Below are 18,390 nucleotides of genomic sequence, written 5' to 3'. Positions count from 1 at the left end.
CAGAAATTTGAGGCAGAGCTTTGTGTTATTGCAAAGTAACCTGCTTATTAGGAATTCCGCTGCATCATCCTTAAATTTCCATTTTCACCTGGTGGGTATTTTTGGATTAACCTAGGCTCTGAAAAAATGGAGCGATCCTGTGATGGACCAGAAGCATGGTTGCAGCTGTCGTTTCCCTGTTAGATGAGAGTAGATTCCTTCAGCATCAGGCTGGTCTTCTCTGGGATCCTTTTCCTCCCTTCATCATATTCATTATCCCTGGGGTGAGTTATCCATCCCTCCGCCATGCCTCCAGCTGTAGCTACACCTAGGAGCTCTCCTGCAGAGCTTCCAGCTAGCTGGGGAGCCTTTTTTCTCTCCTCCCCCAGTCTTTCCCACCCTGTGGAGGGACCTACTCCTAATTTTCAGCTCTTCTATGGTAGTATGTCATTACTTGGAAGAAAATTATAAAGCATTTTACATTGCTTATTGCAAATCATTAACTGAAGCGTCACTAAACCCAAGGAATGCATTCTGTCATTGATGTGTGGGTGACTCCCATTAACATTAATAAAGTTGTTAAGAATCAAAGAACCGGCAGGAATCCATAACAGGATGCATTTTGATCCTGCTTTGCAAAGTGACTCGTACCCACAGGGCATCAACAAGCATTTTAAATGTAATTTTTACAACTCCTTTTTAAAAAGTAGAGCAATTACTGCCTATATCATCATAGCACACTCAGGTCCGTCAGAATGAATGATGGCTGCCATCAGAATAAACAGTGCTGCCCCGCGCAGGCTACAAGCTTGGTCCGTGTGTCGGTATGTGGGCGGAGATTTCCCTGTGACCGCCTCTCTCGTGCACTTCCACTGGGGAGCTGCCAGAGTGTTTGGGACTCAGCATAAGGCTGAGAAGGCGTGGGAGCAGTGGGAAAAGGACTGTGCCTGTTTTCACCCACAAAACAGAAAAGTTAAATAGAAGTGTTTGCTTCACCTGAGCTATTTTGTGCCTTGCCCTACCTGTGAGGTTATTGACGCGTAACATCACTGACATGAAGAGTTGAAGCTGTAGGGTGATTTTAGTCCATATATTTGTAAAGCTGTTGCAACACTCCATTGACTAATCTTTACTATGGAAGAAGGACAGCAAGGGATCTAAAGACTTTGTAGAAACAACTGAAAAATAGCCTTAACCTTTCATGTAGGATTCAGACACTAGGTGAGAGCTGCACTTTCTCATGGTGAGTGTGTTGCACAGGGCTTGCTTATTCATGAATAGCCTATAAAGGGGGACTTCTCAGCTAGCGTGTTCCCTCTTAAGCCATTATGGGTATTAATTTCAGATGTTCCCAGTGTTTGGAAAATCAGTTCAGTTTGGGTAAGAGAGAATAAGTATTTTCATATTTATGTCTGATTTGGACGTAAGGGACAGTATCCTTTCACAACCTTTTTAGTCTTGCTTTGAAATGTTAAATTTATAACACTTAGATTAACACTTGTTTGTAATTAAATGTTGCTGTTTTAAAAATCACCCTTCCTAAATAAAAGGGAGAGATGGAAACTGTAAGCTAATTATATTAGGTTTTTGAAGTGCTGTTTATAATTGAGTTATTTCCCTAAAGACTGACAGCATCTTACCTAGTTTTATCCTTGGAATGATACTGAATTGCAAGAACTTTTAGATCCTTCTGCTTTTGTCTGAGGTTGGGAAACAGGTATCATCTCTGTCGTCGTTAATCCAGATATTCTGAAGAAGAGAAATAAAGAGTACCCCTTTAATCACTGAACTTCATTTCCAACCATTCATTTTTTTTAATGAATAAATAAAACATTTCCAAAGGAATGAGGCAACACTGGTTATTGCTGGAACTGAATAGATAAAAACAAGCCCAGAATGCTTCCCACTTATTCTTCACCACAGTGCTGTGAACCGCGTTAGGATTATCCTTGTTTTACAAATCAGGTAGCCGGAATTGGAGAGGTGAAGCCAGCCTTTCTTAGGGCCACAGATCCAGGCAGGGTCAGAGCCCAGCTGAGGAGTGAGGACTGGGGGCAGGGCTGCACAATTGCTGCCCAGTTCTGCCAGCCACTGGATCTTGCTCAAGTCCAGGCACACGGGCCAAGTTTTGGCCTGATGGGTTGAGTCATTTGTTCCCAGAGACCCGGTTTGACCCTCCAGAACCTAACAGAGTAATTGGAGTGTGAGAGGCACTCAATAAATGTTTGTTGATTGACTGTATTATCAGTTCCAAAGACTTCATTGTGGTGCATCGCCGCATCTTGGTGACTGCCCTGGCCACTGTTAAGTGTTTGGAAACCTCTTTGCAGGTGAGTTTAGGAAGGAAGGGAAAAAGGAATATATAGATATAGGTACTATGAGACAGAGAGAGAGAGAGTTACAGATACCCACACACTTTTAAAAATGAAATTACCAGAATTGGCCCCACGTACCAGTGTGGCCCAAGGCCTTGGACCCAAAGCCATCAGCAAGTCAACAACACGCAGTGGAGATGCTGTATGCACATTCTGGTTTTGAGCCAAACTTACTTCAAATGGTATTTTTTTCCTGACTTTAAAATGTGCACTTATAGCAGAAAATTTGGTGATCTCTAAAGAAAATTAAAACATCTTAATTACACTATCTTGAGGTAGCGGTAAGATGTATATATTTTCCCTCTGTTTTGTAGGGATACATATCATATTTAAGTGTATATAGTGTTGATCCTGCTTTCACTTAATATTAAGTTGTGATAATTTTCTGAAGTAATTAAATGATGACTATGGAGTTTTCCATTGTATAGACATTATTTAGCCATTCACCATCCTATTAGTATGCAGTTAGATTTTCCCATATTTGATATTATAAACAACATGCAGTAAACAGTCTAGTATCTAAATATTTACTTATTTCCATTTCTATAATCAATAGACTTCACAAGTAAAAATAGAAAGTTTCTGTAAATGAAAAATCCTAAATAAAATTAAAGGCAGAGAAACCTTGGGAAAAATATTTACCACAAATATATTAAAATTCTTAACACCCCATGCCCAGTTTCCTTTCACTCATAATTTCTTCTCACATTCTCATGGCTAGGCACTCCGATTTTGCAACCATTGTACCGGTATCTTACTTGATTTAGCTAAAATTCTTCCAGATAAATGCACAGGTCTTTGCCCATGTGCTTGACACCATGTAACGCTATCAAGCTACCTGTGCTGGGACTTCCCAAGGATTGAATCTTGTCATAGCTGACTTGAAAGTCCCTAAGTAGCCTCTGTATATTTCTCTTGAAAACAACTTAAAAATGAATAAATAAGTTCAAATATTGTGTACTCTGCCAAGCACTAAGATATTTTAAAGTGTGACATAGCCCCTGCCATTGAAAAATTTCCAGTCAACTTAGAGATACAACATGCCTGCATAATAAGTAAACCTGGATACAAGAGATACTCACCAAAAATTTCTATTTAGTAAGCCTTGCCCGCCCTCCTCTGTTTTCTACAGTTTTCCATAGTTTAATTGGCCTTCATCTTCTGCACACCGGAATCTCGCTTCTCACCCTTACACCTGAGGTGACCTTAGTCACCTGGGTATGGCTGTATCATTCGGATTTCACTCAAGTGCTCACCATGATGGCAGGACTTCTGTCTGTTCACAACTGCATCCTTACCCCTCAAAACAGTACCTAGCACATAGTATGTGTTCAGTTGTTTATTGGGTGTATAAACAAAAACTATGTATTGTTTCCAAGGGGAGAGCACCCACAAACAGTTTTATAGTTAGGTTGAAAGTAAGTGTTGTCACTCAAAGGAGATTGTGGTGGGCAGGAACTCTAGTTCAAATGTCAGACCAAAAGGAGGTCAAATACTGGTCTGCAATTTACCAGCTATGTAACCTTGGGCAAGCAGAAAAACTTGGATAACAGAACCTACTTCTTGGCTTGTTGATAAGGATGAAGTGAGAGCATTTATGTAAAGCTTAGCGTAGTAGTCGGTACATAGTGCATGCCCAGTAAATGTTAGCTACTTTTATTTATAAATGTTTTTCCCTTCCCTTTGATCCTTTAATATTATCAAACTACAACCTATTCTCATGGGCATAGAAATAGAAACTGACCCATGATCAAACCTGGCTTCTCTGCACCCTAGTTTCTTTGTAAGTTGAAGATACAGAACATGACTCACACTTAGGGTCACTCTGAGGACTAAATGAGACGCTGTACACAGAGGGCCTGTAGTATGGTTAGAGGGTGCTCTTTCCCCCCTTCTGTCTTGGTTCAACTAGAAAACCCTTGTATGATTTTGCCACCAAGCATGCATGTCTCTCTCTCCAGTGCAGTGTTTTTCTATTTATTTTGATGTGACACACAGAATTTAATACATTTTTATATCACAATCAGGTCATGTGCATGTGTGATTGAGAACTTTTTTCACCAAATAATACTGTGTATAATGCCTGTATCAGTTTGCTAGGGCTGCCATAACAAAGTACCACAGACTGTGTGGCTTAAACCACAGGAGTTTGTTTTCTCACAGTCCTGGAGGTTGGACGTGCAAGACCAGGGTGTCACGGGACTTGTCTCTACTGAGGCCTCTCTTCTTGGCTTGTCAGCGCCATCTTTTCCCCTGGTCTTCACATGGCCTCTCCTCTGAGCATGTCCTGATGTCCTCAGTCATTGGATTGGGGCCAACACTGGGACCTCATTTTACCTTAATTGCCTCTTTAAAGGTCCTGTCTCCAAATACAGTCACATTCTGACATCCTGAGGCTGAGGACTGAAACATAAGAGTCGGCAAGAGGGACACAATTTAGTCTATATAACAATGCCCTTGACATTTTCCTCTTATTTCATTAAAGAAAATGCTGGGCACAACCAAGTTTAGTTTTGCAACCCAGTGAATTGATTAGTGGACCACAGGTTGAAGGGCACAAATCTAGTGGGTCATGTAGCTTGACCAGTTTAGTATGAAATTGGCAGCAGCATTAGGACTCGTCTCTGACCGATTGCAGAGACAGCCCCAGAAGCTCCAAACACATAAAGCAGAGTAAGATCAGAGTGGGCGACCTTCTGCAAACACACGGCAGCTGCCTTAGCTCGGGGACCGGCAAACTTCTCCCATAAATGGTCAGACAGCATCTCTGACTTTGTAAGCCATGTAGTCCCTGCAGAGACGACCTGCCGAATCGTGTCGCAGACAACTGTGAACTAACAGGCAGGGCTCCATCCCAATATAACTTGATTTATAGGCACTGGAGTTTGAATTTGTTATAATTTTCACATGTCATGAAATATTATTTTGAATTTTTCCATTTAAAAATATGAAGGCCATTCTTAGTTCATGGACTGGGCAAAAGCAGGTGATGGGCCAGATCTGACCCACAGGGTTTAGGATGCCCCTTCCCTGGGGTAGAGCTGTGCCATCCAGCTCAGAGACTGAAGTTTGGCCTGGATGATTTTCCCCAGTTCATGTAAATCCTTAACTCATTATCATGTTTGACCCTCATGATGTTCTATACTTTCAGATGGGAAATCTCATGAAATTGGTCCATGTGGTCACTCACGAAAAAATTATCTAAAAAGCATATTTTCTTACCCGGTGGAGCTCTAAGTGGGCATGAGAGAACCTTCTTAGAGGACTCACAAAACTATAGTTTGTCAGATAGTGAGGTTAGGGGGAGAACTAACATCTGATGTCTACACAGAAACAGTAGAGCTTGAACCCTAAAAGCGGTCTCCTTTGGGAAGCTGATTTTTAGAGAAATGTAGTGGCCCAAGAAAGGCCTGGATTTCCTCGTGGTGGTGAAGGGCTCCGCTCCAGGGCCCAGGCCCATACTCTTTGGATGAGTGGTGCAGGAGGCCAGGCTGCTCCACAGTCCCTGTCACACGTGGTTCCTTCCCTGCCCAGAGTCAGCTGTGGTGGGGGCAGCCATCTCTCACCTTCTGTGGGGCTGCCTGCAGTCTCCAGGTGCCCCGTAAGTGCCCAAATAAATCTCCCACCATGGGGCCTGGGAGAACAAAACTGTCTAAGGACTCCAAGAGTCTCGCATGTGGTTTCTCCACTCTGGGGGATTCATTTCAGTGGTAACTGGAGCATTTGTGCAGCATGCACACCTAATGGGGTGGGCTCACCCCTGCACAGACTGCCCAGAGTGGGACAGGGCCCAGCAGAGAGGGTGAGGTCGAGCAGCTCTAAGACTTGGGGCAGAGGCTCCCTCCTCCATGGGATGGAGGCTGCTCTGCGACAGTTCAAGACTGCCTGGCGACCAGGTGTGCTCCACAGCGGGAACCTGAGGAGCTCTGGAAACTGACAAAGGCAGGAACGGCATCCTGGGAGTTATTTTCAGTATTCAGACTGTCCGGCGGAAACCGTACCTTTATGCCCCAGGCCGCAAAGGCCAGCTGCACTGCAGTCACCTCCTTGGCAGGAGTGACCTGATCTCATAGGGGAGTCTGCGGGAAAACGTTGGATGCTCACTGCAACACAGAAAGAAATTGCCTTTATCTGTGGGGCTTTCACATTTAGGGATGTTGCGGACTGTACACCAAGGCCCCAGCAAACTCTTCTAACTGACATAAAAAAAAAAAATGGGGCTTGAATATCCAACTATTCATTTTTAAAAATCAGGTAAAATTAAAATGACTTTGTTATTTTATTTTGGAACTGTTTGCTTCATGCCATCCTAATGTGTAACAAAATGACTTTGGCATGACAGTCATCTTAAGTGAATAAGAAACACAATTCAGTGAAATGTTACTTTTTAGCTTTTAGGAGAGCAAATTTTTTAATTATCTTGCTTAAATTGCTTTGCTTTCTTGCTGCTTTCAGTACTTAAAAGTCTCTGTTTTGTTTCTGGTTTCACTGCATTAACCATTGAGATTTTCTTTTTAATTGAAGCATGACATTCATACAGAAAAGTGCACAACTTGTTCCATGCACTGGTAATGAATTTTCACAAAGCAAGCCCTCCTGCGCAACCAGCAGCCAGGTGGGGAAGGGTCTTCACCTGAGCGCCAGAAGCCCCTTAGACCTCTTTCCAGTCCTGAGCCACCCTCCCACCAAGGGCTACTAATAGCATGATTTCTGGTATTCACTGGTTTTGTCTGTTTTGAACTTTATACAAATAAAACTGTGCAGACTTACTCGTGTGTCTGGTTTAACATTACACTTGGGAAATTCATCCATGTTATTACAGGTTGTAAATTGTTCATTCTCACTGCTGTGTACTATTATATTGTGTAACTATATATCAAATTTTATTTAATCCTTCTATTGTACGTGGGCTTTTAGGTTGTTTCCAATTTGGAAATATAATAAATAGTGCTATTGGTCACATTCTTGTACGTGTCAGTGGGTGAGTACATGTAACATTTGTGTAGGATAGACTCCTCGGTGGTGGGGACCTTGCTCATAGGTGTGGGTATGTCTGGCTTTCATAGACACTGGCCCTGCTCCAAAGTCCCTTGACCAGCTTACACCCCATCCCCAGTGTCTGGGGGCCCCACTGGCTCTGTGTCCTCACCCACACTTTGTAGGTGTTGTCTCCGTTTTAGATAGTCCGGTAGGTGTGTATTGGTAGTGCTTTGTAATGTTACTCTGCTTTTCATTGGTGACTAAACTAGAGCATTTTTAATATGTTTATTGGCCATTTGGATTTACTTTTTTATGAAAGTCTTCAAGTACTTGCCCATTTTTTATTTGGTTGTCTATTTCATATGAATTTGTAGGAGCTCTTTGCTGGGTAGATATGTGACTGTCTTCTCTATGTGGCTTGCCTTTTGACACTGTTGATACCGTTTGACAAAAACATTCTTAATTTTAATAAAGTGCAAATTATCCTATTGTTTGTTCATGGTTAGCACTTTCTCATGTTCTGTTCTTTAAAAATCTCGACCTGTTGCGAGGTATGAAGGCACTGTTTTCTTTTAAGAGTATTGTTATTTGACCTTATGTATCTAGTTCTTCCACCCATGTGGGGTGGGTTTTTGCACAGTGTGAGGTAGAAGAGTCATTTTTTAGACAAGGATAGCCAATATGTTGATTTGCTGAGGCTGCCGTAACATAGCACCATAAACTGCAGGGCTTAAAATGAGAAATTTATTCTCTTAGAGTTCTGAGGCCGAAAGTCCAAAACCAAGGTGTGGGCAGGGCCGTGCTCCCCCTGAAGGCGCCAGGGGAGGATCCTGCCCGCCTCTGCCAGCTCCTGGTGCAGCGCGCAGCCTTGACGCTCCTGGGCCTGCAGCCACATTGCTCTTAATCTGGGCCTCTGTTCTCATAGAGCCTTCTTCCCCTCCTGTCTTTGTGTCTAATTTTTCTTTGTCTTATAAGGACACAGTCATATTGGATGTAGGACCTACCCTAATCCATATAACCTCATTTTAATGAATTACATCTGCAGTGACCTGTTTACAAATAAGGTCACATTCTGAGGTACTGGGGGTTAGGACTCCAATAACCCACAGCACACCATGAATCCTGTGCCATTTGCTCAACTTAGGTGTCCTCTTCATCATAAATTCAGTGACTGTATTGGTCTATTTGGGGACCTTTTATTTTGCTCCACTGGCCTTTTCCTGTCCATACACAATACCACACTGTCTTAGTTACAGTTTTACAGCAGATCTTAATATCAGAGTAAGTCCCCCAGCCTCAGGCCATCCCACCCCCACCTGCCCCCAGGAGTGCTGTCGCCTGCCCATGAGGCCCTGAGGCTGAGGAATCTGGGGGATCTGTTAGGAAGGAATGGCCACGCAGTTGAGATCTGTGTTAGTGGAGCTCGTCCCTAATGTGTAATGAGGATGTCACCTTTCAGCCAGGGGCCACGCAATGGGCTGTGCGTATTAGAAGCCAGAGGTACACATGGTGCCATGCATTGTATGGAGCCACCTGCAAACATCTTCCTACTTACCTGTGAGGATGTGTACATCTGTGTTCTTGTAACAAAAGTTAAGTCATGCGTCATGCTGCCCTCTTCATGATCTTACAACTATTTTTATTTAGTATCATATATCTAGTGTGTCCAAAGGAACAAATTCAAATGAAATGGATTTAAATGTCCTGAAGTGTGAAAGGGTCCAAGTCCAGCCTTTGCTCTCTGAGTGGACACCCCCTCAGTTGTAGTCATTGGAGAGGGAGTACACACTGACTTGTCCCAAGAATCACTTGACGTGGTGTTGGGCATGAGAATACTGCCATGGTGAATTTCTGCCAAAGCACATGGTCACCATGCTCTCAGGAGTGGTGATCAGTGGAGAAACTCACTATGCTCTCTTCATTTGAAAAGGAAGAACTACTCTGTCATTTTTTTTTTTCTTGGCAAAAGACACACAGAAGACCTAAGGTGCATCTATTTAGGGAAAGGGCTGATAAGACCCACAGAGACAGTGTCCGTCCCGAGGGTTAAGCATCACAGACTTAGTGTGGCTGAGAGTGAAATATGCAGCCAGGTGTTGAGCCGACCTTCTTGAGATGGTCACTTGTGTGGGGTTGCCACCTCCAACCTCATGAAAAGACGACATCACTCAGAGGGAAGGTGGAAATGCTCTGCTCTATCTGCAGGCCCCACCTGCCCTTGAATGATGGGCTCACACCTGAGAGACCAATGGGAAGCCAGAGCATCTCTTAGCTGGCCTTACCTCCATGGATCACCAAGGCACCCACATGCAGGAAAGCACCAACTCATCCTTGTTTATGCAAAAACCCAGAAAGGTTGAGAGATTCTCAGCTACCCTGGACTAGGCAGGAAAGGCTGCTAGACTTGAAGCTTCATGAAAATTGTAATGTCAGCACGGCCCTATGTGTCAACAGAGTGATTGAACAGCAGCTTTCAGTCATTTCAAAGATTGACAGTTCCTGGGAAATCTGTCAGTCAACAGCATTGACTAAGTATTCACTCTAAAGAGAAGTATAGGAAGACATTTTGTTGCCTAAGTTCAGTAATTCACACCCTAAGTATAGAAAGTTCGGGTGTCCCATCTACATATTTAGGACCTAATAAGCTGCCAAAGAGATGAGAGGCTAGGATTATTAGCTGAGCCCGAGTAGGACAGGAGTGCCTACTCTTCCCTGATTCAGACAGTGCCGACTTGAAGGCCATTCCATCGTGAGTGCTCTGAGACAAAGCTCTGCCAGCCGCGGGAGGGGTAGAAAGGCAGGATAAATAGGGCCCTTCCTTACAACTTTAAGACTTACAACTTAAAAAGTAGACTACAGTAAGTATATCTAAAACACTCATATCAACTATAACTTTTTAAAAGAGAACAAAGATGGGTGAGATAATATCAAATTGGGAAAATCAAGGTAGAAAGGGCTCAAGATGACAGGAGTTAAGCTAGGCCTTACGGTGGGGCACATGACCTGAGGGCCGTGGATGGGACTCAGGTGGTCTGTGAATTTGGATGGGAAAAATTACCTTTATTTTCACTAACCCTTAACTGAAATCTAACAGGTTATTCTTTTACAAAAGTAGCATTAGCTGTTTGCTATCCATAACAGAAGTTGGGTTTTCCTGTTACATTAGAGTTACAGATGACCTCAAATACCATTTACTTCAGAGTTACAATTAGTTACCAGACTTTGGCTGGAACTCATTTAAATATTGAAAGAAACACATCACAATTTTGTTATCTATTTTGATAACTGTATCAGTAGGATTTCTTTGAATCCTATGCATTTTACATACTAATTTCAAGCATTTGAAAACATTTTCAGAGAAACATATTTCTAGACTGTTAGAGCCCAAGAAGGTAAAGAGCCCTCACCTTAGAAAATGGCTCTGCCTCCTTTCAGCGGTTTTGGGGACTGCTCGCTGTGTGCCAGATGCTGTTCTAAGCCTCAGCTCAGATAATAAAATGAAGTCTAGAAAAAAAAGGGGAGATCCACAACCAGGAGGAGAAAAGAGAGTGTTACTAAAATAGGAAAGAGGAATTGGTTTGGGGGAGAAGACATTATGAGTTCAATTTTAGGTGTTTTTGCCTTGTTCCCTTTAATTATTTTAAAGGGCCAAAAACTCAAACACAGTATTTATAAGCACAGTTTCTGGTTTATTTCATTGTCCGGATTTTTCTTTGATAGTAGTGACTGCTTAGTTCATCTGTATATTGATTTCATCTTCCTTGTAAAAACAAAGAGGAATCTGGCTGGAAGAGTTTGGTACATTTATGGTTGCCCAAAACAGGGAAGATGTGGTTTCCAGAAGGGAAACACAGTATATATTAAATTACTTCTGTTTAATGATGCATTTTTCCTTTTGTTGTATTGTTTTTTAGGACCCATCCAGCGGCCATATTAGAAGACATGTGGTGTATATAAAGTTTTTGATAGTTGGGGGAATTTTGGTAAGTGTCCTTGTGTTTATTTCTGATACCTTTTGCGTCTGCACTGGACTTCGGCAAAATGAAATTTTGTAATGTGGCATTCAGTTGGTGTTTTCTCTCAGTATGACTTTTTTTGCTTGTTATTGCTGATATTATTAAGCAATATGGGGTTTTCTAAGATTTAAGAAGTCTAGATTTAGGAAAGCCTCTGGATGCAGGTAAAGAATAACTTTGATAGCTTAGCTTATATTCTAAACCATCCATGGAATGTAAGAGTAATAAACTGGGGGACAGAAGAATTTTTAAAAGTCTGCAAAGCAGAGAGATTCTATGGCCTATCTGTTGAAATGAGAGAGAAACAGGCAGTGAGCTGCTTGGGGATGGGAAATTAAGGGGAGTTACGAATCCACACTGGGCACCAGCCCACCAGCCGGGCTAGTGGTGGCTGGACAGACCAAGAATGTTAAGTTCAGCAGCCACCAGAAGGCTTTGCTGGCAGTAGTGAAAGGACAGACACCAGGGTCAGAAGACCTGGATTAAAATTCGATTTCCATACGGACTGGTTGTTACATAACTTCTCTGAGCCTTAGTTTCCTCATTGGCAAAACAAGGCTTGTATTACGCACCTCAGAGGCATGGCAGGGCTCAGCAAAGCAGTTGTTCTTGGTAGCAGAACAGCCATGTTTTGGAGCTGGATGTTTGCCATTGAAGTCAAGCCACCGAAAGGTGTGTGGACCACCAGCAGGTGGGCCCCTGGCAGTGGGTTGGTCCCATCTGCCTGCTGTCCCAGGGGATGTCAGCTGGTCACCCGCAGTCCCTCTTCTGGTGTCCACTCCATAGCATGCTGTGGGAAGCACCAAGATGTGTCCCGTTCTCTAACCCTGTCAATACATTCTTACACAGTATGGCTAACTTAAATCCTTCTTGCCACCTTTGTAGCCAAGTGCAATCACTTTGTTTGACCTTCATCCATTTTTTGGAGTTAATGTTATTTTGAACCAAAACAAAGAGAAAAAGAAGGGTTGGGAGAAGACAGCACCCTTGGTTTGGGCCTCAGTCACCATGTCTAGGCTTCCATTTCCAGACCTGTCTTTTTTTGCCTGTGCTTATTATGTAGACCTCACAGTGATCCACTTATTGGACTGAAGTTTCTGAGCTTTAACTAAAACCATTTGGTTTTGGAGTAGGGCCTTTACCTGTGGTTTGGGGGAATCAGATGGGTCACTGCAGGTGGACTGTTAGTGTAAGATCAGGTGTCCATAGGTGACAGCTCTTCTGTTCTCATAAAATCCAAGAGGAGATGGACATGGCCTTGTGCTTGTCTGGCCCAATCTCTCACTAACCAAAGAAAGCCCCTCTTCAGAACCCTGACAGGGGATCCAAATTCTCTCAGAGGCAAGGAGCTTGCTCTGCCCAGGGCACCTTGCTCTACAGTGGTAGGGCACAGGGAATTTTAGGGGGTGATGAAATTGCTCTTGATCTTAGTTGTGGTGGTGTTTATACAACTGTGTGCCTTTGTGAAAACTCACAGAACCATACAAGAGGGTGAATTTTGCTGTTATGTTAATTAAACTTTCATTTTTAAAATGGAAAAAAACGAGCAGTTAGACAAATACCTGGACAGTTTGCTCAAATTGTTAAAGAATGGAGGGAAGGCGGGAGACAGGAACTCAGTATCACACTGAACTGTGAACTGTGCGCCATGAGACAGAGACTTGCCCCCTTCTCCTGCTACAGAGTCAGCACGTGGAGGGCCTCTGATCAGTGTCCGTGGGTCTGCCATTGCTCTCGGTCACTTGCCGAGCAGACAGGCAGGCCTTCCTTCCACACATCAGCCCCCAGGTATTTGAAGACTCTTTCCTCTCTCATTCATCTTTTCTTCCCGGATTGAATTTACCCTCTAACAGCCATTGCCTTCCTGTCTTCTGATGTCTCCTCCTGCCCCTTCCACCCCGTACCTCTCCTTGCAGCATCTCCCTCACCATGTGCCTCCCCACACCTGGCCCGGCGCCGGAAACAGTGCCCCAAGGTGGTCTGATCCGGGAAGTGTACCAGGCCAACTCTCTGTAGTTGATTCAGTAGACACCAACCCTAATCCCGTTTCTTCACAATCAGTGTTGAGCACCTGGTAATGGATTGGGAAGGATTTTTCAGGAGTCATCTTCTAAGACTGGAGCTCCTAAAAGTAGGGAGGTCAGCAGCCCAAGAGACTGGGTGGCCCCAGATCCATCTTCTTAAACGTCTTGACTGAAACAAGGCCAGGCCGCCCTTGGTTTGAGGCAGCAGTAGTGCTGTTTATAAATCTTTCAGGACAATGGTATATCAGAGGTCCCATTCTTCATTATGAGTCATGAGAAATTTACAATTCTTAAAACAAAAACTTGTGGGTGCCTTGAAAAATCTACATTTTTTTCCTGGTCATGACAGGGTGGGGAGGTACTTATATTCAAAGAGCGGTGGTTCTTCATCTGGGTCGGTCGTGCCCTCCAAATGGACATTCGGCGATGTCTAAAGGCATTTTCAGTTTGTCCAAACTAGGGGAGGCGAAGGGTGTGTGCTCCTGGTGTCTAGTGGGTGGAGGACACGGATGCTGCTGGGCACCCTACAGTGCACAGGACACCCCTCCACAGTGATCTGGACCAAGACAGCCATCATGTGGAGGCTGAGAAACCTCATACAAGTAATAAAAGCATTTAGATGCCTAAAATTCTCATTATTTTGAAGGTTTTACATTTTGAATGTTTTGACATTTAATTGGATGTAAGTATATAACTAGAAAACATAAAGTCTGTTCAGAGAATCACAGGTTCTTCCAAGAGGCTAGTCTTACATCACCCTTTCCTCCAAAGGGTGTTGTGATTCACGCAGGCAGGTGGGTGTCTGAAGCCTTATGCCAACAACTGTCAGCAAAGCTGTGGCTGGATGCACACAAAGGTGGTCTCATATTTCAGACTTTTAGCCCCAGCTTCTAAATGTGTGCCTGCCTTTAGGTGGCCCCTGCAATGAAGTGCTATTCCAGCCTGGGCTCATCCTTCCTTTTGAATCAGTTAGTGATCTGGAGTGATGAACGTGTGCTTAGGGAAGAGAGTGATCTCACTGCAGATGATTGAGACAGGGTATTTTGGTATGCAGGGCTGTTTATTTGCATCAATTTCCTAGTGACACTACAGTCTTGTTTAAATGTGAGTTGTTGAGAGCTTTCGTGGCCCAATATGGCAACATTTGCTGAAACCAGGAGATAAAAGTGACATGTCAAGTGGTGATACAGGAAATCCACTTGAAAAGACTTTAATTACAGGGGCTATTTTGGGAGGGTAACTGTGCTTTTTGTGAAGTGTATTTTGGGATCCACTTACCCAGCTTCAGGGCCAGTAATATCTTCCCAGAGAGGGTGTGGCATGTGCTTGTGGACATAAATATTTTCTTACTAAAAGTTTTGATACATTCTTTTGACTTTCCCACCCTCCATTCTTCATTTTCTGATAATCTTTCTTTTGTGAGAGTGCTGTGTAAATGTGTCTGGAAAACAGTAGATGAGAGGATATAAGATCTCATTTCAGATGTCCAGCCCAGAGATTCAGGACATTACATGCTTAATCTGCTGTTTTTAAGATGAACAGAATTTGAAGGGGGGTACCAAAGGTGAGTAGGAAGCAGAGTTGACTGAGACTATGAAAACACCATGGTAACTGTAGGAACGCTACCGGTCCATGGCTAGTTATTTCCAAGCCCCCCCCCATCACCCTGTGGCTAATTCCTGTGGCCATTTCAGCTCTCCCACGATGCTCATGACCTAGACTATCTGCTTTCTCTTTTGTTCTTCAAGACGTAAACCTTTTCCCTGTCCTGCCTTTGGTGGCCTCCCTTACTTCCCTGTTAATACCCGAGACCTTTGGCCTCAAAGGAGGGTTCAGAACTTTTGCCCCACTGGCAAGTCCTAGTGTTAAGGAGAAATTAGATCAGCAAATAAAATTGGCTTCTAGTTTACACAGTGTGTGTGTGGTGCTGGCCGGTTGGAGAGAAACAGAGAAAAGTGTAAGAACAATTTTGTAACCAAAAAACCCATGCGACCTAAGGGCAGGAGAAGCGCCTTTACCTAAACTCATAAGTCATGAAGGCTTTAACATGCGAGTGGGATGCCCCCTGAGGGAGCTGAGGGCCCAGCCTCCTGACCATAAGCCCTGGAGGGGGACGCGTGCTTTCAGGGGCAGTCCGGGCCCCTCTGGACGGATGGAGCTGAACCCCTGCTGAACCTGCTTGTGTGAGCCACTGCTCCATCCTCCATGCTCGGCTTCGTTGGGCTCCCAGTCCCACTCAGGATTGTTGTGACAGCCCTTTCCAGCCTCCAAGATCCCCTTCCATGAGCATCGCTGAAAATCAGTCGTCCTTGAAGTCAGACCTGTGCATGTGGCTTCCCTCTCTGGTGTGCGTGGGACAGTGCACCATCTTCTCACCAAATTGTGTTACCTTGAATTCCTTGCTCACCAAGAGAAGGGTCCTTCTCGTTCCAGCTTAGTGTAGGCACTTCCTAAGCCAAACTCTGTGGAGCTGCTTTGAGGACATGTCTTGCTTATCTGCTCCCGTAGCCCAAGTATCTGCCATCAGCCTTCAGTTTAACATTTACACCACAGTGTATGTGCCTTTCATCTACAGCAACACTTATAAAACAGAATCCCATGTCTGGATAGGAAACGTTATCGCATAAGAAGCTCTTGTATATTCTAGTGTGTGACTGGACAGCCAACACTGTGGGAAGCTCCCGCCTTGGACCCAGCCCACAGCTCGGCCTCTGCCTGGCGAGGCTGCCCGTGGGAATGCACGCTGCGGCATTTGCGTGGCTAGTTTAGGTCTGCAGGGAGCCTCACACGTCCGCTTCTCCACACCACTTCCTAGGTAGTGGAACAGGCATTATCCCTGGTGAAGCCTGCAACTCAGAAGTCAGCCTGCGTCTGTGGAGGGGAGTGTGGGGCAGGGAGGCAGTGTTGGCATGCGCTGTGTGGGGAGTTGGGCCTGGAGGTCCTGCAGAGCCTGGGACAGTCCTGCCCAGCATCCATTGCACCCCCACTAAGAAACACTGACGTACAGCTAACACGCGGCAGAGCCAGGCCCAAACCTGCACTGTCAGAACCCAGGCCTTCGTGTTGAAGCGTCACAGAATCAGCCCCTACTCGAAGGAGAGCCCTCATGCTTAGAAGCACACCGAGAGTGGCTGTTGTGCAGCTTCTGCTGGCACTGCTGCGCATCAGAAGACAGGCACAGCTGCTATGGGTGCAGTCAGCCCCCCCGGACCCTCAGTGGCCAGCACCCCCGTACCTGTCACTCCTGTCACTGCCCCCTGCAGGCAGAGAGGGAGTGCTGTGAGAAAAGATGGGGGCTGAGAGGGTGCTTCACCCCACTGGCTGAAAGACCACCCAGACCCAGACAGGGAATTAGGTGTCAGTTTCAGGAGTTTTTAGTATGAGATCTTAGACTTCATACCTGCCTGGTAGACTTCTACAGGCTGCTTCTGGAGGTTTGAAGTTTGATTTTGATGTCAACCAACAAGAGGCAGAAACAGTGGCTACATCAGCTTGAAAGAGCACATGGAATTGATTGAAGTGGCAAAAATAAAACTTTACTGAATGAAAAGGCACCCAGTGAAGCTGAGCTGATAGAAATGTTGGTGGGATTATGAGAAGAGGAGGTAGTGATAATACCTGCTTCTTTTTTTATTTTTTTCTTCTCTCTTTTCCAGTTTCTTTCCCAATTTTTTATTTTGAAAAATTTCAAACCTGCTATTTTGGGAGAGTGGTAAAAGCACACCTGTCTGTCATTTACCCAGATGCGCCAACTGTCCCAACATGCTGCATTTGCATTCCTTGCTCCTTGTTCCCGTTATGTCCGCATACTGGTATGTAAATCACACACACATACACAGTATGCATTGCATAAATTTTGTTGCACCATTTGAAAGTTGCAAAGATCTTGACACTTTACCTCTAAATATTTCATCCTGTATCTCCCAAGAATAAGGATTCTCCCACAAAACCACACTACTATTATTATACCTAAGAAACCTAGTGATAATTCCATCATATTATCTAATGTCCAGTCAGAATTCAAATTTTCCCACACTCTGGGCTTGTCTGTTTCTTCATAGTGTTTTTTAACTTGTTTCCCTCTTCCTGACAATTGCTATTAGATGCAGGTTAAACATCTTGGCAAGAATACTTCACAGGAGCTATTGCCTGCTTGATACTAGGAGGCAGATCAACTTGTCCCACCATGCACATCGCTAAGTTTCCTCTCTCGGGTAAGGTGGCAACCAGACCTTGCCCGATGTGTGAGTCAGTAAGGCGTCTGTGGGGCTGGCTGGTACGTGTGCCTTTTGTGAGTGTCCATCAGCCCCCTGCCTTCCATAGCTTTAAGTAGCAGTGGATAACCCTCACCTAAATCAGCCATAAGATTGGGATAGAGTCAAATGCTTTTACCCTTTGCTTTCTCTCCCTCCCTTTAGTTTAGGAAATTATCTAGGCCTCTGTATTTTTAGAGTGATTTTTTTTTAGCACTTGCCATGTGGTCAGCAAGATTTTGCTGTGATAGTAGATTATGCTGAAACGCTCTTCTTTGTTGCTTTTGGGATGAGGAGGAGTAACTTTAGCAGAGCATTTACTCCACACCGGGTACCACACAGGCCCTTTGCCTATGAAATGTCGTTCATTTTCTTCCCACACAACAGCTCAGAAGTGAATGGCTCGGGCCCCCCCACCCCAGCTCCTGCCATGGAGCTGAGAAAAAGCCTCAGGTGTCAGGCCTTCAGCCAGGGTTCTCCCTCCTTCCTCGTTCTCCCGAGTCCCCAGCGCTGGCTGTGGCTCCCACTCCATAGTTTCTGCCTGTCCGACTTGAGCATGTCCGTAAACAAGGAAAGCCAGCAAGGAGCAGTTGTGGGTCTGGAGAAGCACAAGCCACCCACGCCTACCTGGGGCAGGTGCTGCTGGGTCTCAGACAGGTGTGGGCCCGGCACAATCAGAAATCTCGCTGTGAACACTCACCGTCCCAATTTTTTCAATGTTGGAACGGATCTTACATTCTGACGCTCATCAGCCCAGTCACCA

The 18,390-nt window shown here is 44.5% G+C and overlaps 1 protein-coding gene across 6 annotated transcripts in view; it reads left to right on the top strand.

Moving 5' to 3' along the window:
• Window positions 1-18,390, top strand: part of FYN (FYN proto-oncogene, Src family tyrosine kinase) — a 140,958-nt gene that overhangs the window by 62,140 nt on the left and 60,428 nt on the right. For 5 of the 6 annotated variants that reach the window (XM_057489494.1, XM_036902991.2, XM_036902987.2 and 2 more), the window contains one exon: window positions 11,249-11,317. The exons of the other annotated variant lie outside the window; for it this stretch is intronic. The gene's annotated coding sequence lies outside the window, so the exon portion shown is untranslated. The remainder of the gene's footprint in view (window positions 1-11,248; window positions 11,318-18,390) is intronic. 6 annotated transcript variants of the gene reach the window in all.

The sequence above is a fragment of the Manis pentadactyla genome, chromosome 12 (assembly GCF_030020395.1).
Source record: "Manis pentadactyla isolate mManPen7 chromosome 12, mManPen7.hap1, whole genome shotgun sequence".
Taxonomy (NCBI): domain Eukaryota; kingdom Metazoa; phylum Chordata; class Mammalia; order Pholidota; family Manidae; genus Manis; species Manis pentadactyla.
Note: the sequence above shows the minus strand (reverse complement) of the source record. Positions and strands in the feature narration are given on the sequence as shown.